The sequence below is a fragment of the Eretmochelys imbricata genome, chromosome 13 (assembly GCF_965152235.1).
Source record: "Eretmochelys imbricata isolate rEreImb1 chromosome 13, rEreImb1.hap1, whole genome shotgun sequence".
In the NCBI taxonomy this organism is placed as follows: Eukaryota; Metazoa; Chordata; order Testudines; family Cheloniidae; genus Eretmochelys; species Eretmochelys imbricata.
Window position 1 is genome coordinate 17,416,234 of NC_135584.1, and position 26,018 is coordinate 17,442,251.

At 45.4% G+C, this 26,018-nt stretch overlaps 1 long non-coding RNA gene across 1 annotated transcript; it reads right to left on the reverse strand.

Annotated features, from left to right (window-relative positions):
- Nucleotides 1-761: 761 nt before the first annotated feature.
- Nucleotides 762-25,422, reverse strand: LOC144273410 (uncharacterized). Its single transcript, XR_013347752.1, has 3 exons — nt 25,063-25,422; nt 22,514-22,628; nt 762-909 (listed from the first exon to the last, which is right to left on the reverse strand). It is a non-coding gene; the product is annotated as an uncharacterized LOC144273410 (long non-coding RNA).
- Between the last annotated feature and the right edge of the window lie 596 nt (nt 25,423-26,018).

Consider the following 26,018-nt stretch of genomic DNA (forward strand, 5'->3'; position numbering starts at 1 on the left):
GTTTCACATAAGATTTGCCATATTTATTATTGTTCCATAAGCTCTGGTACTCTGTCTCCTGCTATACCAGCTAAGATCATTGAACAATCTAATCCTAAACACCATCAGCAACAAACACCCTTCACAAATAATTGTATAAATTAACAAAAATAAACGTGGCTCTTTTCACACTAAAGGGGAATCTGGTTAGCATATCTAAGCAGGGTATTGCCCCATTGGCCTAAGAGCCTCTCACCCGGAAACAAATATTTTTTTGTTGGCCCTGCTGCATTGTGCTCCAGTACAGAACTCCAGGCCCTGCTATGTATTGACAAGGAAGAACCAGTGCCGTTACCATGTCTGTAGAATGTGGCCCCTGCCTTATTGCAAACAGGGAGAGGAGATCACATCAGCTTGCAAGACAGCTGGGTATGGGCAAGTCATGAGAAGAGAACAGCTGACTCCTGCTGCCACCTCTGCAGCCCTATTTTAAGATCAGGTAGGTCCGATATCTGTGCATTTGTTCAGTTGGATGCATGTCAACAGTTTTATCCTCAGGATTTAGAGCTGCAAGGTGCCGCAAAGAGAATCTTCATCCAGGTGGAGGCAAGTTACACAAGTAATTTTATAGGGAAAGCAAACAGCCCTCAGTGATTTCAGCTCTGCTCTCAGCTGTGAGAACATCAACGTTGGCCAGAGAAGCACATGGCCAGCTCATTAATCCAGAGCGACTGTCTCTCCCTGGACTCCAGCAATGAAGACTTGAACACCCATAGCTTACCAAGTTTTATCCAGTCTCTCTGCCTCTTCTTCTCTTAATTACAACACTCCACTAGACTAGTGATGGTACAGGTGAGGGCTAGAGCTTGGTGAAGCAGGACTCTGTATAGCAAATAACTGATTCAGTTCAGTTTCCTCTGTCTTCTGTTCCTGAATTGGAAGAGAAGGGGGAATTCATCGGTGACACTGGACATAAAAGAGTCAAACCTGCTGCCATCGGAATCAGTGGCCAAACTCCCATGGTCTATAATGAAAGCAGGAGCAGGTCCAAAGTGGTCAGACTGTTTATTTTTAAGTAAATAAAATACATTTATAAAGCTTTTAGTGGTTTCTCTGATGCCCCTTTTGCTCCCCACTAGAACAAGACCAGAAGCAACCTGTTTATTTGGAACTGGCACATTTCACACCCAGACTAAAGCTTTTGCTTTCTGCTTTGTTTCTCCTAAAGAATCCAGTAGAACCTCAGAGTTCCAAACACCTCGGGAATGGAGGTTGTTCATAACTCTGAAATGTGCATAACTCTGAACAAAACCTTATGGTGGTTCTTTCAAAAGTTTACAACTGAACATTGACTTCCTACAGCTTTGAAACTGTACTATGCTGAAGAAAAAAGCTGCTTTCCCTTTATTTTTTTTAGTCATTTACATTTAACACAGCAGTGTGCTGTATTTGCTTTTTTTTCCCATCTGTGCTGTCTGATTGTGTACTTCCAGTTCCAAATGAGGTGTGTGGTTGACTGGTCAGTTCGTAACTCTGAGGTTCTACTGTATATTAAAAAGCCTGGGAAACTACCTTTAAAAAGTGCTGCCCCCATGAGCATTCCAGGTCAGAAAGTACTTTCTCCTAACTGGAGGAAAAGCCAAGAGCAGAGCCACTTTTCCAGTGAAAGCTGGAGTTTCTGCACACTCACACTGAGATAGCACTGGGTCACTACCTGTTCCTGGGTCATACCCAACATTGTGAGGCGTTAGCAAGGAGTTTTTCCGAGCCCAGAATAACTCTAGAACACTTTTCAGAGTAACCGATGAAGTGAGCTGTAGCTCACAAAAGCTTATGCTCAAATAAATTGGTTAGTCTCTAAGGTGCCACAAGTACTCCTTTTCTTTTTTCTAGAACACTGACTGTCACACTCCTTTGGGAAGAGGGAATAGATCAGTCAGTATCCCCTGTGTCACTGTTACAGGCTCCCTATTCATCTCCCAGACTAATTCAAAAACACTCTGCTGGTTTTCAGAACTCTCTATGGACTTGCTCTGCTTTGCCTCTCTAACATCCACATAATCCGCAGCACCTCATTCCAGTTTTTATGGTGCATATACAGCCAGGAGCCACTCTAGCTCTAGGCAAACTAGGCAGTTACCTAGGACAGGAGATATGGCTCAGCCAAATCTGCCACCCTAGGCCTCTTTAAGGAAATATTTGCAATTTGGCACTGGCTCATGTCCAAGCCCCTTTTATGTTTTTGACATATGACAATTCATAAGGTTAAAATGCAAAAGTCAACATCTCCCTCCTTTAGGACGACTTATGAATCTAAGCAAAACTTCAGGATTTTCTTACAATGAATTATCCTGAAAAGACAATGAAAAATGGTTCTTGAATGAAGCATGGGCTTTATTTGGGATTTAGAGCTGTACCTCTGTGTGTGTTTCAGGATAAATTAGTCCAGACAAAACTAATGAAGCCATTCAGTTATTTGTTTATTTACTGATTTTTCAGGGCCAGCTGAATTGGCTTATCGGAAGGTAGCAAGTGCAAAGGACTGTCATACACAAATTCCAGCTGCCAACTTCAGGCTTTGACAGATCTCTAGACTTCTGAGCTTCTTATCCAGTTTCTGAGTGCAGGAAACAACTATTTGAGGGTATCATTATATATTCAAACCCTTATGTTCACCCAGTTATAAAACTTATCAAATATTCACCCCCGGATTATCAAGGAAAGAAAATCAACACAAAGGCAATCCTATCATCATACAGGCCCTGGGTCAGCATAGCACTTAATTGCATATTTAACTTTAAAAACATGCTTAAATGCTTTGATACATCAGGGCCATCATCCGTAACCTCATTAGGTTGCCATGCAAGCTGCCGAGGAAAGCAATTACATTTAAAATAAAACAACCTTGATTTTAAGTTGCCAGGGGAAATAATTACATCCAGCAAGAAACCTTGGTTTTAAACAAAGCTATTCGGTAACTAAAGATACACGCCATTAATATCTGATTGATCCAGGCAAGGTTTTGAAAATACTTGGTCAAATGTATGTAGATTACAACGAACTGTAGAATACGCACTTTAAAACAGAATGAATAATGTCAGTTTCTTAGCATCTGAGGAACTGAAAAGCTTCCCTTTATAAAATAGCAAAATTAGGATCAGATAAAAGGTCTTTTAGCATCATGAGATGTCTCACGTGGGCTTCAGTGAGAGTTGGATCTGCATTAACATTAATTAATTATAATAATGGATCTAATGTTAATTCCTCTTCACCTCCCAAAATATATTAAAAATAAGTAATTTTCTGCAATAAATCCCAAGAAGCCCTGATTTTCACAGACTCACTCTCCTCTGGGTTTGCCAATCTTCTTCTTTCTAATACAAGGCCTGTATATAAGATTCACGACCTTTTGTAGAACACTTACTGGGCTAAGTCCTAAATCAGGCCTCAATTGCCATTCATGCAGAACTCTAGCTGAAGTCAGATTTTCAGTGAACTCTCGCAGTTTTTGACAATTCAAAATGAAAAGCGAAATCCTCCAATGTCAAGGGTTTCATATTCTTAGAGAGTGGTTTGCACAGCCCCGGCCCCACACAATGGTGCTCACTGCAGAGTTTTGCTAGGGTAGCAAGAATACAGTAATTGTAGAGGACATAACCAGGTCAAATGGCAAAATGAAGTGTAACAGAATCTTAGCAAGCACCAGTCCAGCAATGATAAACCCTCAGGAAACAGCTCATAATCAGGTACAGAATGAGAAATCTGGAACTCCCAAAAAACTGACAATGGTTTTAGTTATAACTTGTAAACAGATAGAATAGGAAAGGTAGCAAAAAGATTTCATTCTCCTGGACAGGTCCATTTAGATGCTGTTTGGGGCCCTGCTGCACAAGTGGTGCTGGATTATTGTTACACCCAGGTTGTCTAGTCATATTTACTTTGGCCTTCTGAGAGTGCAACTCGTTGGTAAAATTAGGAGGTCAGAGGAGAGCACCTGGTTTAATCTTTAATAGGCAGAGTTCCTGTGGAGCCCACAAAGGGGGAGGAGCTTGCTCTGCCTGTGTTTGTTTACCTAACTCAAAGGAGCAGCACATGGCTTCAAGGAGTCAGACAGTTCTGGTGACACCTGCTTCCTAAATGTCAATTACCATTTTCAAATGTTTCATCACAGTGTTAATAGGGCCTAATCCTGCAAAGTCTTTACTATGCTAGCAGCAGGGCCGGCCCACAACGTTTTGGCACCTGAGGCAGGGAGCTCAAATGACGCCCCCATGCCCCCTCGCTTGGGCCAAAACTTTGAAAGGTCTCTTGTGCCCTCCTTCCTCCAGCACAGCACTCCACCATCTCTGTGCATCTAGAGTAGAGAGAATACATATGCATCAGCAGCAGATACAATTTTCTACACTCTGGGTCCTAGTGGCGCCCCCCACAGTCTGGCACCTGAGGCAACTGCCTTAGTTCACCTCATGGTAAGGCCAGCCCTGGCTAGCAGCCCTTATTCACACATGTAGTTCCATGGACTTTACTGGGTCTCTACTTGTCTAAGCCTTTGCAGGTCTGGACACAAAGCAGAGAAGTGACCTTCCCATGGTCACAGCAGGGTTAGGATTAAACTTGGTCAATTAAACCTGATTCCCATGCCCATGCTCTAGCTTCTGAACCACTCTGCCTCCTGTAGCTACCCTCTCATTGAAGAGGACACTGTAACAGTAGCCACCAGAATGACTGTAGACTCACCCCCATCATCTGACAGCACTTCTCAGCTGCTGCCCTGATGTAATCTCTCTCTGTATTTGTAATGCAACCAGCAAGACAATATCTAGACACTGGTTACAGACTCTCAATTTCACGGTGAACGTCTGAGGTGGGCCTAGCTCATTTCCCTTCCCTTGTTTTAGCCTTTGGATCCTATAAATGGACTCTTTTGGCCATTTGGTTAGTGGAGCTGATCCTGTGACAATATCTTTGGGATCCATTCTTTTAAATGAATGGTTTCTGTAGAACTGTGTTCTACTCCATGGGAAAGGGCTACCACAGCAAATCCAGGAACTAACAACCATAGGGGTTGGTGGTGGTGGTGATGGTGGTGGTGGTGATGGCAAATCAGCCAGGACGCAGCCTCCCCCACAGAGAGGCACCACATTCTGGCATGTCTCGCCTAGACTAGTTCCAGCTGGATTCTCCAGACACCAACAGACAAAAAAAAAGACTTTGGGATAATTGGCCTGAGGTTAAACTGACTCAGGGGCTGCTTTGTGATCCAGAAGATGCACAGGACCTTCTGTCCAGACAGGGGTCCCTAATCCTTTCAGAAGAGTTAGAAGGACTTGACCTATCAAGGCCAGAGAAGACGGTCGGGTGACTCTGGTAAGCTTATTAGCGTGCATATAGGAACTTTGATGGGGTTTTATGGGTTTCCTCTGTAATACAGAGGAATAAGTGTGCTTGCTTAGAAAAAGCCGTGTGGTAACATATAACTGCAGGCCATACCCTGGAAATAGTCTCTGGAGAGAAAGCAAAGGGCAGACATTGACCCTTTAGGCAGTCTGGGTTACTGGGGAAATCACAGTGTAGGCAGGGATTGTGCAGCCTTTAGGAACCCCCAGTCAGGAGGGTGTGAGATATGGGTCTTCACCCAGGAGAGGTGAAGGCTGGGAACCTAACATGGGTGCTCTTGGGTGGACCACAGAGAGGGAATGCAGAGGCAATTGCCCTGAACTGCGACAGACCTTTGTAAATCAATAAAAGCGTAGCTGAGCTACACAAGAGCTGAATGCTTATTTGTCAGCCAGGACACTGCCCGCATGAAGATCAACGATGGCTGTGACACAGAGTTGATTAAACCTGTGAGCTCATCTAGGTGAAATTTACCTTTCCACTTACATACAGAACGCCCCGTCTTCAAATCCTAGTAGCTGAGAGAAGTTCAAGTGCAGCTGCTTATGGTACATTCAGTATCCGCAGATGCAGTCTAGGCAATCTGCACAACCTTGAGTAGCAGCATAAAATTACACCAGATTGTGGAGTTTAAAAAAAAAAAAAAATAGGCCCTGCTCCAAACCCCACTGAAATCAACAGAAAGACTCTCATTGACTCCATGGGGCTTTGGAGCAGGCCCATATGTGGTGGTGGTGGGAAGAGGGGAGGGTGGGAAACAACTAACAGGACCTCATCTAGGGAATATGCCAGCAAAGGACCCTGTTTTCTCTAACCATGACTGCATTAAGGAACTGTAATGAAATAAGAGATGGTATATTTCTTCCCCATGAGGCCCTCATCTTGACCAGGGCCTTCAGGTGCTATTGCAATACAAATAATATGTAATAATAATGCAGATGGAGGAATGAATAACCACCTGTACAAACTAGTCTACTATATAATATTTTTCTCAGCTGATACAACTCACCACAGTGGCAGAAATAGCCATGCTTATTTTCTAAAATGAAAGCAAAAGCAACCATGGACTCAAGAGATTGTTAGTCAGTCAGGTGTTTTTTTAGATTTTGCAGTTTTGTATTTTCTTAGAATAAGCAAAGCTGCCATGTATGCCATCAGTATATGCAATTTTCTATACTTTGCAGTTTAGGCAAAAGAAATAGCTTAATTATTTTAGTTGTTGTTTTTCATGCTGGGGGGAAAACCTGAATTTCTCTCTCTCCTTCAAAATTATATTAAACTTTTATCACTTCAACACTGTTCAGGTGGTTCCAGGTTTAAATTATGGGGCTCCAAATCAAAGCTTTATTTATCTATTTAACCTCCGTCACCACAGAACAATATTAATTTCACAGCCCAGGCTCCTTTTGGACTCTCAAAATTATTATTTCTTGCAGTTGTTATAGCAGGCAGCATATGAAAGACCTCTTCATGGAAAGATGTAACAAGAGAAAAGTTTAGCTCTATAAAGAATTCTGCAGATGGATATTTTCTGGGGTTTGCATTCGTAGGGATGGGGTGGGGGTCTGGGGAGTCCTTTATTTGTGGTTATTAAGGATAACTGAAGGTGCAGCCTTCTGTTGGTGACACTTACTTGCTGTGGAGATTAAAAATTCACAAACGGAAGATTCTAGGATTTGGGTGATGGGGGGAGAATGCCATGACCCCGAGCCAATCTCTCCTGCTGATCAGCCAGAGCAATACTGCTGAACAGCTCTTGGCAGCCGTTTTAGGCCCTTGATCTTGTAACTAGCTCTGCGTAGGCAGAGTACCGAGCCCCAGCGAAAACAATGTGTGGGGGTGCAGAGGCCCACCCACACAAAGCCAGTTGCAGGATCCATCCCTTAGATTTTAAGATCCTTGGGACAAGGACCACGAGTTTCCTATGTGTTTTCTACAGCAATGAACTCAAGGATGATGCTCTCTCTGTATCCGTCTGTTGTCTCCTGTCCTATAGTTGATCGTAAGCGCTTTGAGGCAGAGACCATATTTTTGTGCTGTGTTGGTAAAGCACCTACCACAATGGGGCCCTGGTCCATGGCTCCTAGGCACTACTGCAGTACAAATAAATAACTGTATTTACCACAAGTTGCTCATCAGCTGGCGTCCTGCCAGGGGAGAATCCAGTTGTAAATGCCATGCACTAAGTTTCGAGTAATTGCTCAGTGAATTGAGGTAGCTTTATATCCCAGAGCATCATGTCAAAGAAAATTCACATACATTTTTATTGTCTCTCTTTTTCCATAGAGTTAGATTTCTAGGCAACCTCCCCAATCCCTCCCTCATCCTTTTCTAAATGCAAACATACTGTACATTTCTATTGCTAACTTTAGCACAATATGAGCCTAACACTGTCTGGAGCAGAGAGCCTTAAAGAAAACAGCCAGAAGACAGATTTGAATAACAAAAGGGGTCACTAGACTTTAAATAATTACATTTTAAAAGAACTAAGAACTTTTAATAATATGCTAAATGAGCCCAAGAAAAAGGCCTTATAACCCAAAAATCACATTAACAGTATCACTGACTAGCTGTAACTCTCCCTTCTAATCTCTGCAGATAAGGGAAATACTGCTGAATAGCATATCATATTGTCAATGGGAAAGGGGGGTGGGGAAAGCCAGAGGAGGAATTCACTAGCACCATGTGGCAGAAACAAGAGAAATCTATTTGTGAAATCCAAGCAGAGTTTTAAAAAATCATATTGTAATTTTGCTTTAAATGCTATACTACAAGCTCTGCAGAATATAGTGTAAGGAACAAACCTTTGCTGGAAGTTAGATAAAGGAGATGTGACTTAAGACTTTCCCAACTGTTGTTTCCATGAGACAAAGACCTTGATGTTTGCAGCCATTTGACATCATTCAGCCATCATTTCCTATGACTGAGGGCATGGGGATGATGAAATGCTAAGACCCACTGCACAGATTTCAACGGCTGAGTATCCAAGACCCTCTCAAGAATTTGGATTCATATAATGACTGAAAATCTGACAGCTGTTTGCCAGAAATGAATTAGTGGTTTCAGCCCAGTTCATATCAGATATATGTCCATGTCACAAGAATCACCACCACAATAGGCACTGAGGCCCAAATAATGGTATTTAGGGGCCTAACTCCCCTTGAAATTTATATCAAGAGGAGTTAGGCCCCTAAATACTGTTGAGGATCTGGGCTTAACTCTCCCCCTTGTTGTAAGCAGCCTAGACCTGGAAACCAAAGGACTTGTTGGGGACACTGGGGCATGGCCACTAGGTAACTCGAGAGGATGGAAGACCATGAGTGTCGATGAAGCCCCCTCGCACTAGGCCCAAGTGTCCTTGCCCCCCACCCACCTGGAGGCACTCGCAACAGCTCTGCGTACTAGGCCCAAGTGTCCTTGGCCCCCCCGCCTGGAGGCACTCACAGCAGTTATGCTGAGGATCTGCAACAATATGTTGCAGAGTCAGACTGCCTGAAACTAAACAAGGCCAAACAGGGCAGATATGGAAGAAAAATGCTGAATAAAGCAGCTTTATGTATAGTTTAACAAATGATACAAAAAACAAGGGAACTAGCTGGTAACTGGATTGGCTGGCTATATGGATACTTAGGGAAGCTTGCTATTAGATAAGTATGCTGAAGAAAGGATGTATAAAAGCCTGTGTAACTTCCTGCTTTGTGTGCAGGATTTGAGATTCTATTCTCCCTGTACCTTTTTGAAGCTTCAAATAAACTTTTCTGCTTCTCCACCCCATTGTGATTATTGGGTGAAGCACACCAGGCAGCGAACCAACCCCTGCTGTTGTTTTGCCTCTCAGCACTGGGTGCCAGCAACAGCTTTTGGCGTCCCTGGGTGGGCGACGAGGCTGCTATGTAGCCTTGCCCGGACCCCTCCTGGAGGTCGAGGATTGCAGCGAGAACCGACGCCCAGCGCGCACCGGTGAGTTCATCAGGGGCCTCGGAGAAGATGCGATTTGATCGACCCTGGAGGGCACAACGGTGCAACGCACTCATATAGTGGAGAAGCAGCTGTGGACGACGGTGAGGAACCGGTCCCTTGGACTTAGGGGAGGAGCAGCTGCGGACGACAGTGAGGAACCGGTCCCTTGGATAAGGTAGGAACCTTTTGAAATCTGGATTGTATGCTCTGTTGGAACCTGGGGATGCCCAGAGTTACCCTGTAGGTACGGGACAGGGACAAAGCTCGGGGGTTAGGGCACGGTGTACGCCCCTAGAGTGCATTCTAGCAAACTGGAAGGTATCTGGTGCGGATCCGATGACTAAGAGCCAATTAAAATGATTCTGTACAGTTGACTGGCCTCAATATCAACTAGAGGACCAGGAGTGGTGGCCACCAGGAGGGTCAATTAATTACAAAGCGATCCTCCAATTAGTTTTGTTTTGTCAGTGAATGGGTAAATGGAATAAACATTTGTATGCACAAGCGTTTATGGCTTTAAGAGATAGAACAGAGTTGTAATTCTGCAGAGCTGTAATTTGACTCCGACTGGTTCGCTAGTAGCTAATGTTAGTCCCCAGACCCCCACCCCCACTGTAATCGCAGAGCCAGTGTCCCCTTCAGCCCCCACACCCCCACCTTATAAGGGTAGGATGCCTCGGGTTACAGAGATCACCCCCTCAGTGGGACTCTATCCTTTGCTTACCGAGACCGTTGTGGCTTGCCCAGGGGCAGACGGACGTCAGGCTACCACTATGCAAGTTTACACCCATGTGCCATTCAATCCAATGAACTTAGCAGCTTTTAAAACAAGGCTGGGGAATTCTCCATGAACCCAAGCTGGTTTATTTCAGTCTTTGAGGAGTGCCTCACTAGTCACAAGCCAGATTGAGACTACTGTAATATCCTCCTGAGAACCCTGTTGTCTGAGGTGGAGAGGGATCAGGTTACAGCTAAGGCAAGGGGAGCGTCAGCTTTCAAGCGAAAAAAAAAAAAAAGAAAGGAAGCTATCTGTCAAGTTCCTACCCCAAGTAATCCTAAGCAGCTCAGGGCATTTCTGGGTATGGCAGGCTTTTGCAGGATATGGATCCCAGAGTTTGGACTCTGGGCTAAACCCCTGTACAACTGTGTAAAAGGAGCAGATCATGACCCCTTCTATTGGACCCCAGAGGCTGACAGGGCATTTAAAATCCTGAAAAGAAAATTGATGGAAGCCCCGGCACTGGGCCTGCCGGATCTCTCTAAGCCGTTTCAGTTGTATGTACATGAACGAAAGGGGGTGGCCCTAGGAGTGCTCACACAGCTGTTAGGAGCATGGAGACATCTCTTGGCTTATTTTTCTAAGCAACTGGATCAGGTTGCAAAGGGTTGGCCGGCATGTTTACGGGCGGTTGCAGCTACTGCCCTACTGCTTGAGGAAGCCGAGAAGCTAACATTGGGAGGGGTTATGCAAATCTATATTCTCCATATAGTCCGAGCCTTATTGGATGCAAAGGGAGGGCTTTGGCTCACCCAGGCTCGGATTGCTCGATATCAGGCTAAGCTCTTAGAGAACTCTGAAGACACCTTACAGCCTTGCCCCTCCCTTAACCCAGCCACCCTCTTGCCAGAAACAGAGGAACAGAAACATGACTGTTTAGAGATCATAGATGCCCAGTACTCCAGCCGTCCGGATTTAAAGGATGTACCCCTCCCACATGCAGATTATGAGTGGTACACTGATGGTAGCAGTACTGTAATAGATGGGCAAAGGAGGGCGGGTTATGCTGTTGTGACCCTCCATGACACTGTGGAAGCTGAAGGTTTGCCTGCTGGGACCTCTGCCCAGCTGGCCGAACTAATAGCCCTGACCCGTGCACTTGAACGGTCAAAAGGAAAGCGGGTCAACATTTTTACTGATTCAAAGTATGCTTTTGGTGTGCTACATGCGAATGCTGGCAGCCCAAGGCTCCCCAGTCAAGTACGGGCCCCAAATCCTCCGGCTCCTAGAAGCCGTACAACTTCCCTCGGAAGTGGCGGTGGTACACTGTAAAGCCCATCAAAGGGAAGATCAAGATGTGGCCAGAGGTAATGCTAGGGCAGATAGAGAGGCTAAGCATGCTGCCACCCTGCCATCCCCTCAGACTGAGAACGCCCATATGCATGCCCTTATCCCATCAGTAGGGGAGTTTCCAACCCCTCAGTACTCTGAGGAGGAGAGACAGCTAACTGACAAACTCGGTCTCCGGGAAAAGGAGGAATGGCTCCATTCCCCGGAAGGGAAGGTCCTCTTACCAAAGGGCCTGATCTGGCCAGTGCTGCAGAAACTACATCAAACCACTCATGCTGGCAGGGAAGCACTTATCCAGCTAATGGGAAAATACTTTATCACTTCCGGACTCTGACCCCTGGCTGCCCAGGTACAAGCGGACTGCTGAGTCTGCCAAAAGAATGACCCCCGACCGGGACATCCTGTGCCACCAGCTGCCCTAGAACCCACTCTGGGCCCCGGACAAGTGTGGCAAATAGACTTTACTGAGTTTCTCCGGACCCAAGTGTTCAAATATCTCCTTGTTATAGTGGATCGGTTCAGCAGATGGCCAGAAGCCTTCCCATGCTGTAATTGCACTGCCAGACAGTGGCCCTCAAGTTTGTTAAGGAGATCATTCCTCGCTTTGGACTCCCCCTGTGGATGGAATCTGACAACGGGACACACTTCACGTCAAAAATCATTCAAAGCATCTCACGTGCCTTACAGATCCCCTGGAAACTCCATATGCCCTGGAGACCGCAAGCCAGTGGTGTAGTGGAGCGTACCAATCAGACCCTTAAACGGCATCTCTCAAAAGTGTGCCAAGAAGCCTCACTGCGATGGCCTGATGCTTTGCCCCTCGTCCTACTTCGTATCCGCGTTCTCCCTAAGGGTAGATTAGGGCTTAGTCCCTTTAAAATTATGTTTGGAAGGGCATAGCCTATGAATGGCACCCCGGTTCTGTCAGGGGAATGGGAGCTGGGTAATGGTTTTTTGTCACAGTATATGTGTTCCCTGTCTGCTGTTCTCTTGTCTCTTCACAGGTATACCAAGGATTCCCAGCCTCTCCACTTGGACACTCCCGTCCACTCCTTACAGCCCGGTGACTCTGTGCTTGTTCGTACCTGGAAAGATGAGCCTCTCCAGGAAAGGTGGAAAGGACCCTATACCGTCCTGCTAGTCTCCCATACAGCAGCAAAGATCGAGGGACACAAGAACTGGATCCATCACTCTCGTCTGAAGGCAGTACCCGCCCCCTCGTCAGTAGAACAGTGGACCGTCCAACCTGCTGACTCCTCATCTAGTGACGATCTCGGGCTAAAGCTACTGTTTAAAAGACACAAATAGTGGGCACCTTAACGCTAAAATGGGCCCAGCCAGGTACTGGAGACCCTGGGTTGGGAAGACTCTGGTGATAATTAATTGGGTAAAATTGTTATTCTCTGTATTGGTATTTCCAAACTGTGCATATCGGGAGCATAACTCCTTTGTTTCGCTTGCGCACCATGTTGCTACTTTAACAAATCAGACTGATTGCTGGGTATGTGCTCCAACTCCACTGTCCCCCAAAACGGGAATGCCCCTTGACATGCTGCCCTTGACCCTAGCAGAATTAGCCACCACCAAAGAGCAGGAAAGAACGGACTTGCCGTTCTGAAATAAGACCTCTTTACAGCAAGCCACCTATCAGGACCAGAAGTATTCAGTTGCAGTACTCACTAAGGGAGTATTAGGTTTTACCCGAAACCAATCTGATCACTATGGGCGTCCTGTGGGAAAAAGCTCCTGTGTTATTACACAGTGGGCTGATGGGTATTGAATGAAGACCAAAAGGGGAGGACAGCAGTGTGGGTGTAATGGTTCCTCCCCTTTTAGGGAAACACTTACAAATAATCTTACCACAAAAAAAAGGGTTTGGAAATATAACTTGCCATCCAGTTAAGATCTCCAATGTAGCAAGCCAATGGTGGGTTTGTAGTGGTCCCTATGGCGAGTGTAATTTGAACGGCACAATTAGAAACACCCCCACTTGTACCCAATTAGGAGGATGGGATGCCCCTTAGGGGCATATGAACTGTTTGGAAAAACAGCCTTAAATATCCCAGGAATCCCCTTAAGAAACAGTCCTTACTGGGCCCTACAGGGTCACTATTTTATATGTGGCCGAAAGGCTTACAAGTTGCTGCCAGCCAACTGGACAGGTAGCTGTTATATAGCTCATGGAGTTCCTCATCTGTCAATAACTGCCACACAGCCCAAAGGAAAGATTAGAAATGCCCGAGACACCTCTGTTGAGTCATGAGAAAAGACCCTGCGGCGACTGACTATGGGATTGGAGGGCAATATGAAGAATTCCCTCACAACCGAGAAGCTTGTAAGGTGCTCTGTACTGGGAATAGCGCCACTGTTTTCCAGGCCAGCCATGGCATGCATAGGCCACTATACTATAAGGCTGCAAATGGTACTTGAGAAAGTTGCCTTAGAGTTAGAGGACTCGGTTAGTGATTTAGGGTCAGCAGTAAAAACATTAAATAAAGAGGTACAGTAGGTCTGGATGTTTTCCCTCCAAAACAGGCTGGCTTTGGACTATCTCTTGGCATCCCAAGGAGGGGTTTGTGCCCTTGTCGGGCCCCGATGTGTATATGTAAATGATAACAGTTATGAAATCTATGAAAAGGTGGTACAGGCTGAGGCCCATGCCCGAGCTGGAGCACAGGTTGCCTATACTGCCCCAGAGAGCGATTGGTTGCAAACCTTGTTTTCAGGCTGGGGTTTGTCATCTTGGCTTGGTGGTTTATTTAGCCTGTTATTGACATTTCTCTTTCCTGTACTGCTTGTATTAATGGTATTATGCTGTGCAGTATCATGTGTCAGGGCCCTTTTGCAAAAGTTAATAAGTCATTCTCTTCAGGGCTATCACAAAGTGCTTATGCAAAGTCCTATTGTAAAGAAATAAGTAGCTCAAGTGAGAAAACTCAGAGCCAAGGCTGTTGAGTGTTCTCAAAGGAGGGAGTTGTTGGGGACACTGGGGCATGGCCACTAGGTAACTCGAGGGGATGGAAGACCATGAGTGTCGATGAAGCCCCCTCGCACTAAGCCCAAGTGTGCTTGGCCCCCCCGCCTGGAGGCACTCACAGCAGTTATGCTGAGGATCTGCAACAATATGTTGCAGAGTCAGACTGCCTGAAACTAAACAAGGCCAAACAGGGCAGATATGGAAGAAAAATGCTGAATAAAGCAGCTTTATGTATAGTTTAACAAATGATACAAAAAACAAGGGAACTAGCTGGTGACTGGATTGGCTGGCTATATGGATACTTAGGGAAGCTTGCTATTGGATAAGTATGCTGAAGAAAGGATGTATAAAAGCCTGTGTAACTTCCTGCTTTGTGTGCAGGATTTGAGATTCTATTCTCCCTGTACCTTTTTGAAGCTTCAAATAAACTTTTCTGCTTCTCCACCCCGTTGTGATTATTGGGTGAAGCACACCGGGTCGCGAACCAACCCCTGCTGTTGTTTTGCCTCTCGGCACTGGGTGCCGGCAACTGACTCTAGTAATCGCTCTAGGATAGGCTGAGGTACACTTTTACCAGCGCTAAGATTCACTAACACCCCCCCACACACCTCCTCCCTCCCCCCCACCCACACACACATGTGCGCAATTAATTTGGATCACATCTTTGAAGATTACTTGATACAAAAGAGACTGTAGGTCATCTCCTCTCTCTGGACCTCTGTTTTCTGCTGAAGTGGAAAGGGAACAGCTTTAGTGGGCAAGTCACTCAGGTAGACTTGGTGAACTGAAGATTGATTTCTGCTCCATATGCAGCTAATCACCTCCCTCTCCACCTCCAAAGCACTTCTCCTGCCAGCTCTCTCAGTTTTACCTGCCAAGTACAGAACACAACCCATAGCATCAATATTCCTCTTGCAAAAATGCATGCACAATCACACACCTAATCTGCATGCCAATTGTACATGTAAATTACCATAACTGGCCACTTGCATGTTCAATTATAGGGATCAGCAACCTTTGGCATGTGGCCTCGGCCCACGCCACTTCCCGCAGCCCCCATTGGCCTGGGACGGCGAACTGCAGCCAGTAGAAGCTGTGATCAGCCGAACCTGCAGACGCTGCAGGTAAACAAACTGGCCTGACCCGCCAGTGGCTTTCCCTGGAGGGCCGCATGCCAAAGGTTGCCGATCCCTGAATTATAAACAGTCTTCCGTCCAATGAGGGAAATGATTTCCAAAGCAAATTAGGTGCAGAACTGGGTAGACATCTTTGCATGGGGAAAATTTTGAATATTCTGGTCAATTTATTAAATAAAGAAACACCTGCCTTGCTTAGTTTAGTGTTTCAGCTTGTCTAGTTGCATCTGAATGATATAGTTTGTACCCAATTTCAATGGTAAGTTCCTTGGAGCAGGGACTACATCCTCTAGTTATATTTGTGAAATGGCCACTATCTTGACTGACACCAGAGAATGAACTGGAGATCTCTCGAGCTGAAGCTAAAGAGCCAGGCACTGTAGCTGGGAGCTGTAACAGATTCACATCATCTGTGGTTTGGGAGGCAAACACATACCCCACACTGACCAGCAGGTTACATTTGCACAGCACTATGCAGTCGGTCACAGCCTTCAGCATGTAACCATCCACTCCCAACTCAACTTACCCATTTTAACTGAACTCCCTGAGAAAGTCCACATGCTGGGAAATCACAGAGTTGGTGGTGGTTATTATATTTAACGAAACAAGACAAAAACAAAACAAGAAAGTTTGCCCCCTAGGGTTTTTCCTCCTTCAGATGCTCAGTGCTCTATTAAGAATAGTGCTCTGAGCAAGATGACATGACGATTACAAGGCTGCTGCTAAGAGGCCAGATCCGCTATTACACCAAGGAACATTTTATTCAGTTCCTCCTCTGATTTGGAACTTTCTCTGCATAGCTAGTGAGCTCCTTGTTGATCCAGCTTACACATTTTCCGGTCAGGTTCTGCTCTCCGTAACAGCAGCATGAACTTGGTCTCACACCGGTATACAAAAGCACTGGCCCGATGACATTTATTTCCCTCACTGCACTGTTAAGCACGTTCTTTTTCTGAATAGCTTTTTGGCCATACATCTTCCGAGCCACCCCGTTTCTACAGCAGGCACTAACGTTAGAAAAAGCTAGACCGCAAAACGGTGTTTTACCATCCTCTACCTACTTTAGGTCTCATGGACAAAGGGCGCCATGTAACACCACATCTCTAAGGCTGCCCTGAACTGAGTCACAACTCTATCAGCATGGCTGAGAACCAAGGCACAGCAGGCATAAACAGATCTGACACAACATCACGATTATTCACATTGCTCCAACTCCTGAGGTCCCAACAGCTGGCGGGAGAGGGCTAAAGACAAGGAAACTGCCACAAGTTGCTCCTCATGGAAGCTGCTCATCAATCCTTCTGGCAGAGGGTTCTCTCCACAGGCCAGCCCCCACAATCCCTCCAGATCCACATAGATCCCCCAGGGAGAGGGGGACCTGCAGGAGGCCATGACTCTCTGTGAGGAGGCCTCATGCCTCCACCCTGGTTCTGGGTCTCTGGTGGCCCGACTCTGCAGCATAGCTCCAATGGAACAGTGCTAATGGGGCTCTTGTCTCTGACACTTCCCTGAGGGACACCCCCAAAAGGCAGATTCCTGTTGCAAGTTCCAAAGGGCTGGTGAGGAGATGATCTGTATCTGTCCTCTATCATCCTGCCCCCTCCTCTCCCAGACCACTGTGGCCCTCCACACGGATCCCAGGAGCCACGGAACAAGGTGTGAAGAAGAGGGAGGAGAATATTGCAATGAAGTCAGCCAAGCCCCATTCTGAAGGGAATGAGGGAGATCCCCTCAGAATAAGGATCTTGGGGATGGGGGTGGGAGTGTGATTTAAACACTCAGTTTTTCATCAGTCCAGCAAACTCCCAGGACTCCAATAGGAGCTTCACTTGAATCAGAACCGATTTTTATTTTATTACAGCAAAGAACTAGCTTTCCCTCACATCTCGCAATTACACCAGAAACTGACACTTCAAGAGCACAATCTCTTCCCTGGAGGGGAATCTGTGTTTTCAGCATTGCTGTAAGAAATGAGCCACATGGAAGAGCAGGATGCAGCTCCCTGGACGCTCCCCACCTTCCTCCTATTGCAGAGAGGGTTACAGTACATCTCGAAAAGACACTGCAAGAAACTTGCTGGTAACTTCACACACCTGCACACAATGCATGGAGAGAGAGAGACGCCCACTTGCGGAGAAAAGGCTGCATTGCGCCTCACAGGAAACAGCCCCCACCATCCTTTGTGCCTGGCACATCCTATTTGTGCAGCATCCAGAAGCTGTCCAATTTGAAGCATAAATGTTAAGTAATTGATATCCTGCCTCCTCTTCTCCGCACTGCCATGTTACTCTGCATACTTTGGGCAGGATTAGGAGACATGGGATAGCCTCAGTGAAAGTCAGCACATGATGTCCTTTTATGGTAAAAAGCAGAAAGGGGATTTATTTGTGTTTGCTGCATAAACATGCAGGCTGATCTCAGCACTGCCCTTATCTCAGTGGGCATCCAGCTTCTACAGAGAGTGCAAAGCAGAACAGAGCATGCATAGTGAGATCTGCTGGACAAAAACCCAGGTCTGTTTGAGTGCAAACACGTTCATTAGCTGCTTTGGCTTTAGCCCAGACTGCACATAACTTCTCATTCTGATTAGCGAGCACTAACTACCCCCCCATGCCAACGTCTACGTGCATTTGACTTAAAGCCAGTAACCTCACATGGGGGCACTGCATGCTATGCATGAAAACTACTCCAGCCCCAAGCAGAGTAAACGGATCAGTGGAAAGGCTGGCAGGGAATCTGCTTCACACAGCTGAGAAGAGAGAAAGAGGCCCCGGTCAAAGCCAGCAGCAGGAAGAGACAGGTCTCAATTCATTGTCACTAAACAAGCTAACGGCAGCCCTTGTGTACCACAGGCCTCTTTCTATGGTGTAACAAGTGAGTTCGAAACCAATGAGAGGCAATAATTGCTCCTGGTCTGCTTGACAGCTTTTGTCCCTTTGCGTTTGCCCTTAGTCCTTACAGCAACATAAAACGTTGCCATGGCAACATAAACTGCTGACTAATGAAACTGCTCAAATGGATTCCTCTCTAGATCTCCAGGAAAATCAGAGCTATAAATAAATGACTGTAAAAAGCAACTGTCAACACACAACCAATGCTCAGAAAAGGTTTGCTTTCAAACACTGGTGTCAGGTACCCAGCCCAGAGGCCCAAGCCACACCCGCTTGAGGCATTTACTCAGCCCAAAGGCAGATTTCACAGAGGGCAAACTTTCCTGTAAAAAGTAAAATAAAATAGTTGTAGTAAGTTTCTCTCTCTTCTGGGTGAACAGAAAACCTTTGAAATGTGAACTGTGTGCAAATCAAGTGTAACCAATGCAGTGCTGCCTTCTTGCAATTACAGATGGCCTGAAATAACATCTGTCAGAGAGATGTCAGCTATGCCTTTTTACATCAACAGGGGATTGACGCTTAAGTCTAGCACAAAAGCCAAGTTTTTCTATCATTTAGATGTGCAGCTGTTTATGCATTTGTCACCATTGTGTGAGTGAATCAGGCAACTGCATGTGCCCATGGTCGAATAAACAAAGGGCAGAGATAGTGGTGACCCTGAAAGTGCCTGGGATTGTTTTTCTCACGGAGTGATGCTAACAAAATGTTTTCTTATTTCTAAGGGTCATGCTCTCTCCTCTTTAAGTGCAAGCCTTCCTTTATCAGTGGGAGAGCCCAGGACCAAAAGCACAAGCTTCCATCACCTTTGATGTTACTTTGAACAGTACGTATGTAGCAGACTGCTAACATTGTTGGGGCCAGCCACACCAGGGAAATATGACCATATATGCCAAGCCAAATGTATATACTGTACCTGCTGTAGGCTAACTAGTGGGTACCAATGTGCAACTACCAGGAAATGAGTTGCAAAAAAACTCCATACAGTCAATCAGGACCACCATGCAAAACTCACGCATTGTACACCACCACCACCCTGTCTGGGTGCAATGAGAATGGCTCTTGCCCTTCATCCATGGATCTCAAAGTCCATCTCTCACGCTCATTAAGCCCTCTACCCCTTACTACAGCTAAGTATTATTGTGCCGACTTACACAGTAAAAAAAGTGACCCTGCTGCCGAAGGCAGCAGCACTGAGACAGTCTAGAACAGTGGTTCTCAACCAGAGGTCTCGGGCCCCCTGGGGGCTGCAAGCAGGTTTCAGGGGGTCCACCAAGCAGGGCCAGCGTTAAATTCACTGGGGCCTAGGGCAGAAAGCCAAAGCCACACTGCATGGGGCTGAAGCCCGGGGCTCTGAGCCCCACCACTTGGGGCTCAAGTCTAAGAAATGCAGCTTCATGGGGGCCCCTGGGGCGGTCTATGGCAGTCGTTTTCAACCAGGGGTATGCTTACCCCTGGGGGTACGCAGAGGTCTTCCAGGGGGTACATCAACTCATCTAGCTATTTACCTAGTTTTACAACAGGCTAAATAAAAAGTACTAGCAAAGTCAATACAAACTAAAATTTCATACATACAGACTTGTTTATACAGTTCTATATACATACACTGAAATGTAAACATCATATTTATATTCCAATGGATTTATAATGATATGGTAAAAATGAGAAAGCCAGCCATTTGTCAGTAACAGTGTGCTGTGATACCTTTGTATTTTTATGTCTGATATTTGTAAGCAAGTAGTTTTTAAGTGAGGTGAAACTTGGGGTTATGCAAGACAAATCTGACTCCTGAAGGGGTACAGTAGTCTGGAAAGGTTGAGAGCCACTGCTCTGTGGCATCTGACATTAGGGTGGAGGGCTCAGCCCTGTTCCCAGGCTCCACATCACAATATGCAATTAGGGCCCACTCTAATCAATGGAAAGACTAATGGGAGTTGGATCAGGCCCTAACTGGCCCTTGTTGGTCGCTTCAGTAAAGAGGTGGATGCAGAGAAGCTTTAATTTTTGTTGCCTGTGCTTTGTGAATAAAGTGAGGTTTCATAGCAGCAGCCGTGTTAGTCTGTATTCGCAAAAAGAACAGGAGGACTTGTGGCACCTGAGAGACTAACCAATTTATTTGAGCATAAACTTTCGTGAGCTACAGCTCACTTCATCGGTGAGCTCACAAAAGCTTATGCTCAAATAAATTTGTTAGTCTCTAAGGTGCCACAAGTCCTCCTTTTCTTTTTGTGAATAAAGTGAGCATAACAGTCTCCTGGCCATCTAGCTGACACTTCTCACCACTGTTTCATTTCCTATACAGTATTTTAAAAAAAGAAAAGGAGGACTTGTGGCACCTTAGAGACTAACAAATTTATTTGAGCATAGGCTTTCGTGAGCTACAGCTCACTTCATCGGATGCATTCAGTGGAAAATACAGTGGGGAGATTTATATACATAGAGAACATGAAACAATGGGTTTTACCATACACACTGTAACGAGAGTGATCACTTAAGGTGAGCTATTACCAGCAGGAAAGCGGAGGGGGGGACCTTCTGTAGTGATAATCAAGGTGGGCCATTTCCAGCAGTTGACAAGAACGTCTGAGGAACGGTGGGGGGTGGAATAAACATGGGGAAATAGTTTTACTTTGTGTAATGACTCATCCACTCCCAGTCTCTATTCAAGCCTAAGTTAATTGTATCCAGTTTGCAAATTAATTCCAATTCAGCAGTCTCTCGTTGGAGTCTGTTTTTGAAGTTTTTTTGTTGAAGAATTGCAACTTTTAGGTCTGTAATCGAGTGACCAAAGAGATTGAAGTGTTCTCCAACTGGTTTTTGAATGTTATAATTCTTGATGTCTGATTTGATTTATGTTCTTGTCAACAGCTGGAAATGGCCCACCTTGATTATCACTACAAAAGGTACCCCTCCCCCCCCCCACTCTCCTGCTGGTAATATCACACCTTAAGTGATCACTCTCATTACAGTGTGTATGGTAACACCCATTGTTTCATGTTCTCTATGTATATAAATCTCCCCACTGTATTTTCCACTGAATGCATCCGATGAAGTGAGCTGTAGCTCACAAAAGCTTATGCTCAACTAAATTTGTTAGAATCTAAGGTGCCACAAGTTCTCCTTTTCTTTTTGCGAATACAGACTAACATGGCTGCTACTCTGAAACCTAGTATTTTAAAAGACACTGGCACTGGGCCTTGATGTGCATCCTGTGATAAAAGGGAGAGTCTTCTCTCAGTGGTACAGCCTGGGTTGTAAACACCAGCAGAAAGCTACAAAATACGTTGGGCACCTCTACCTTCCCTCCAGCCCATCCACCCATCCATCTGCGATGATGTCAGCAGCGACTACTCCACTGCATAAAGCAAACCTGGGCAGCAGCCATCAAGAGCTATCAAGAGAATTCACAGCAAATAGCAGGGGAAGCTGACATAATTTTTCCCATGGCAAGTGGTGACAAAAGACAGGGCATGCTTTTTAGAATATGCTTATCCATATGTGCACGATGGCATCATTGTCAGGCCCTGCCTTTTTCTTTTAAAACAAACACCTAACAAAGGCCCCAGTTTACAATGGCACCTCAACTTTGCTCCCTCCACACCTGCACTCTGAGCCACGAGCACCTGCACGCACAGATGATTTCACATGCGAGGCCCCTTTGTCCCAACGTGGGGATGATGCACGGGAAACACTATCACATGTACTTGCCACTGTTTGAATCTGCCATGGGCGCCCATACAGGTGTCATGCACAGAAGTGTTTGCAGGTGTAAAATCGCATGCATGTAGGTGGCAGCTGGTGTGAAGGAGGGGAAAAATGGAAAGTGAACGTGGGGCACAAGTGTTTGTACAGTGCCTTGCACGATGGAGCCTCAGTCCCTATTTGGGAGCCCTTAAGTGCTATTCAAACTCATAATAAAAACATACACCTAAAGATGTGTTTAAAAGCAAAGACATCAGAAAATTCAGCCCCAGAGATGTATTTTAAAAGGATCCTGATTCCTGTAACCCACAAGAAAGCATTTACAGTTCTTCATTGCATGGATAAATGGTTGTCATGAAACCAACATTAGAACACATTTGCCGTGGCAAAGGGAAAATGAACTTACCATGCACAGCCTCCAGAGCAGCCATCTAACCATTTTTCAGTTTAAAAGGATCAACTGAGCAGCAAGGAAAGGAAGAGGCAAGTCATCATCATCAGGTAATTAATCAGTTGATCAGCTGAAAACCAACAAGATGTTATGACAGTCAAAAGCATTTGTTGATTGCACTGTGCTCCACAGTCAGACCTAGATCTCTCCTACTGCAATCACAAACTATTATTGCCTAGAATACAGTCTGGCCTGTCAACACAACTGATGTATCAGAAGCTGATAACTATTCAATGTATCACTCTCAGATTAGAGATGGAGCTGGCAGGGGAGGGAGACGGGAGAGAATGCTGCAATGAATAAATAGTTTGTGCTAACCCATCAGCTAATGCTGCTGCACAGCAAAGCTAGGATAGGCTCTAAAAATAATATTATAATCAGCATATGGCCAGAAAGATTATAGGGTCTTTGGGAAAATAAGTATTAAATCACTCATGGTGTATGGGGAAAAAAAGTAAATCTATTAAGAGCAACATCAGACAGAAAGAATCTGTGCTTATTTCTGGCCCCCCAGACCCTATCCCCTAACGGCACCAAGAAACAGATCTGTTTGAGAAAAGTAAACATTTGTTTAAAAATAGGAACCAAGTGAGAGACTCCAGATTGATTTTTTTAAAGTTATGTAAATATATATGGAATTGTCTGTTCCTGCGGTAACTGATAAGGCGAAGGAGAGAGAAAATCCACTCAGTTCCCAGCATTCATTCTCTTCTCCTGCTACTTCACACAGCCACAGGGCCAGAGGGCTGGATACAGCGCTAACCCACTGGAACCTTCCTTTAAACTAGCTCTGAGTTGGGGCTCTCAGTTTAAAAAGAGAATTTGAATAAACCCCTGGTCAATCTCATTCCAAAAATTTTATTTCTGCCATCTGCTGGTGTTCCAAAAACACACAGTGGTTATCACAAGTGCTGGCATCCTCTGGGCCCCGGGGGTGTTCCATACCCCCACTCCGCCTCCCCACCCGTTCCCCCAAACCTCCACCCTTGCCCCGTCTCTTCCCACCCAGTTCCTCCCCCTTCCCTGAGCACACCCCACTCCTCAGCCCCAGAGCACCCATGGAGTCAGCGCCTGTGGTTGTACCAGGGAATTGGCTGGTCCCCGCTAGAAGCCGACAGATGTTTCGGTAACATGAAGCACAACTCAGACCCGGCCAGAGAAAGAATTCAGATTTCACTTGCTGAGTGTTAAAGATGAGGTAATTCCCCTCCCCCATTTATTAAAGGAATAGGTTAAGGCCAAGATTTTCAAATATGGGAGCTCTTACATCCTTCCCTATCCTGGAGAGGAAAGCTGGTCCAATGATTCAATCACTAGCCTGGGACTTGTGTTCAACTCCCAGCTCTGCCAGATTCCGTGTGTGACCTCAGGCAGGTCACTTTGGTCCAGGTCCTAAGAGGTATCTAGATGCCTAACTCTCACTGAGATCACAATGGGAGTTGGGGGCCTCAAGCCCTTTGAGGATCTGGGCCATAGACTGTCTATGTCTGTTCTCCACCTGTAAAACAGGGATGAGTGTGTAATTCCCCACCTCATAGGGGTGTTGTAAGAATAAATACATTAAAAGAGTGTGAAGTATTTAGAGACAACTCTGATGGGGGGCATCTAGGTACCTTAGATAGTTATTTAGGCCCAGATTTTTAGAAGTATTTAGGCATTGCTGTGCTCAGCATCACAATGCCTAACTGATTTAGAAGCCTCTACTTCATTTTTAAAGGGATTTAGGTGCTTAGTAGTCTAAATTCCATTGACATTGCTGAATACAGCAACACCTAAATACTTTTAGCTGTCCAGGCTTTCGTAGACAGATTTTTCAAGTGCTGAGAATTCAGCAGCTCCCATTTACTTAGAAGCCCCATTTTTGAACACCTCTTTTTGCAAGTCTTGTCCTTACGCTTCTGCGTGTTTGAATAAGTGCCAGGAACTCCAACAGAAGCAAGTCTCGGGAAAATTGGCTAACACAAAACTTTGTACGGTACACTTACTAAACCAGGCTTTTGCCACAGCAAAGGAAAATTATATTCTGTCTGGGCTTTGTGCCTCTCAGCAACAGTACAAAAAAACCTCATCTAACCATCTCTCCAAGCATGAGGTCCTGACAAGTTCAAGATTTACTTAGGAGCGGTTTCTGAGAGGGCTGTGTGTCAAATCTCTTTCACTTCTCTGTTGCAGAAAAAAAAGAAAAAAAATGTCAAGGACTTCTTTGAGCTACAGGCTCGCGATTGATTTATTACAACACTAATCTAGTGACAAGGAGAAAGCACCAAAGTACAGGAACACAAAGAATTGATGACTTGGCAGATAAAACTACCCTCTGCAACTCAAACAGATGGGAGTATTTGATGGAGAATTCCATCTGACCCATACAAAACCTTGGCAAACGTATGCACACAGCACCCCCTGCAGATCCATAATTACTTGCAAATATCTGGATTGAGTTCTCAACAATCTGTATGTGATTTCCCCACCCACATCTATTCTACCCCTGCACGGCAGACACTCACATCCAGAATTGTTGGCATTCACAGGGATGTCCAATCCACAGTGAGAAAATCAGCAGTAGCCAGAGGTAGATTTTAAGCTGTATTCCCATACGCATGCAGAGTAACCCTGTGAGACAGAGCAGAAATCCTGATCCATTATTCTTGGAGAAAAGAAATTGAGGGAAAAAAGGCAAAGAGAAAATTCCATCCCAGCTGGTCCCTCTCAAACTGGCTAAACAGGTTCCTATTGGACTCCCTTGGAACCAGCAGGGCTCAGCTGCCTTCAATCCCTATTATAAAGGATGTGTCTGCTAAACATAGTTAAATTATTAACATTGTCTGTATTAGAAGTGTTTTAGCTCCCACATCAGTATGCTCTAGTTCAAGAGATTATTCTGATTGGAGTAGCTAAATGAGCAAAATTGCTACTCACATTAATGAAAAACTGCTTTAAATTATGAGAGTCAATTTTCCACCCTCACTGTCTTGTGGCTACACACGCTAAAGGCAGCTGTTCACTCGGCCACCCTTTCCCCTCCCTTCACCATGAAAACTGTCATTTATGGTTCTAAGTAGCAGTAATATCCTACAAATATGCAATGCCCTCCCAACCTGGGGATGATTTATGGTAATCTGTTAGAGTATTAATTAGGCTCTTGCTATTGGGCATTGAACTAACAAAGCCATATTTTAAACACTGCAGGAAATTATTGCTTAAATATTTCCTCTGCCTAGTTGACTGCTACTTGCTGAAGAAACATAAGGAATTGCCACTAACTAGCTTGAAGCAGTGATTAAGAGCTGCAACTACTTTACTTCTGGGTGAATTCTGCACCACTGCACAATGCAGAATTTTGCAGAAATTAACGTTGTGTGCACAGAATTTCCTTCCCCCCGCCACCACAGAAATGGGCTGCAGAGATGTTGGCTGCCATTAGTGGCCACTGGACCCAGCTGAGCCCAACTTGCAAATAGAA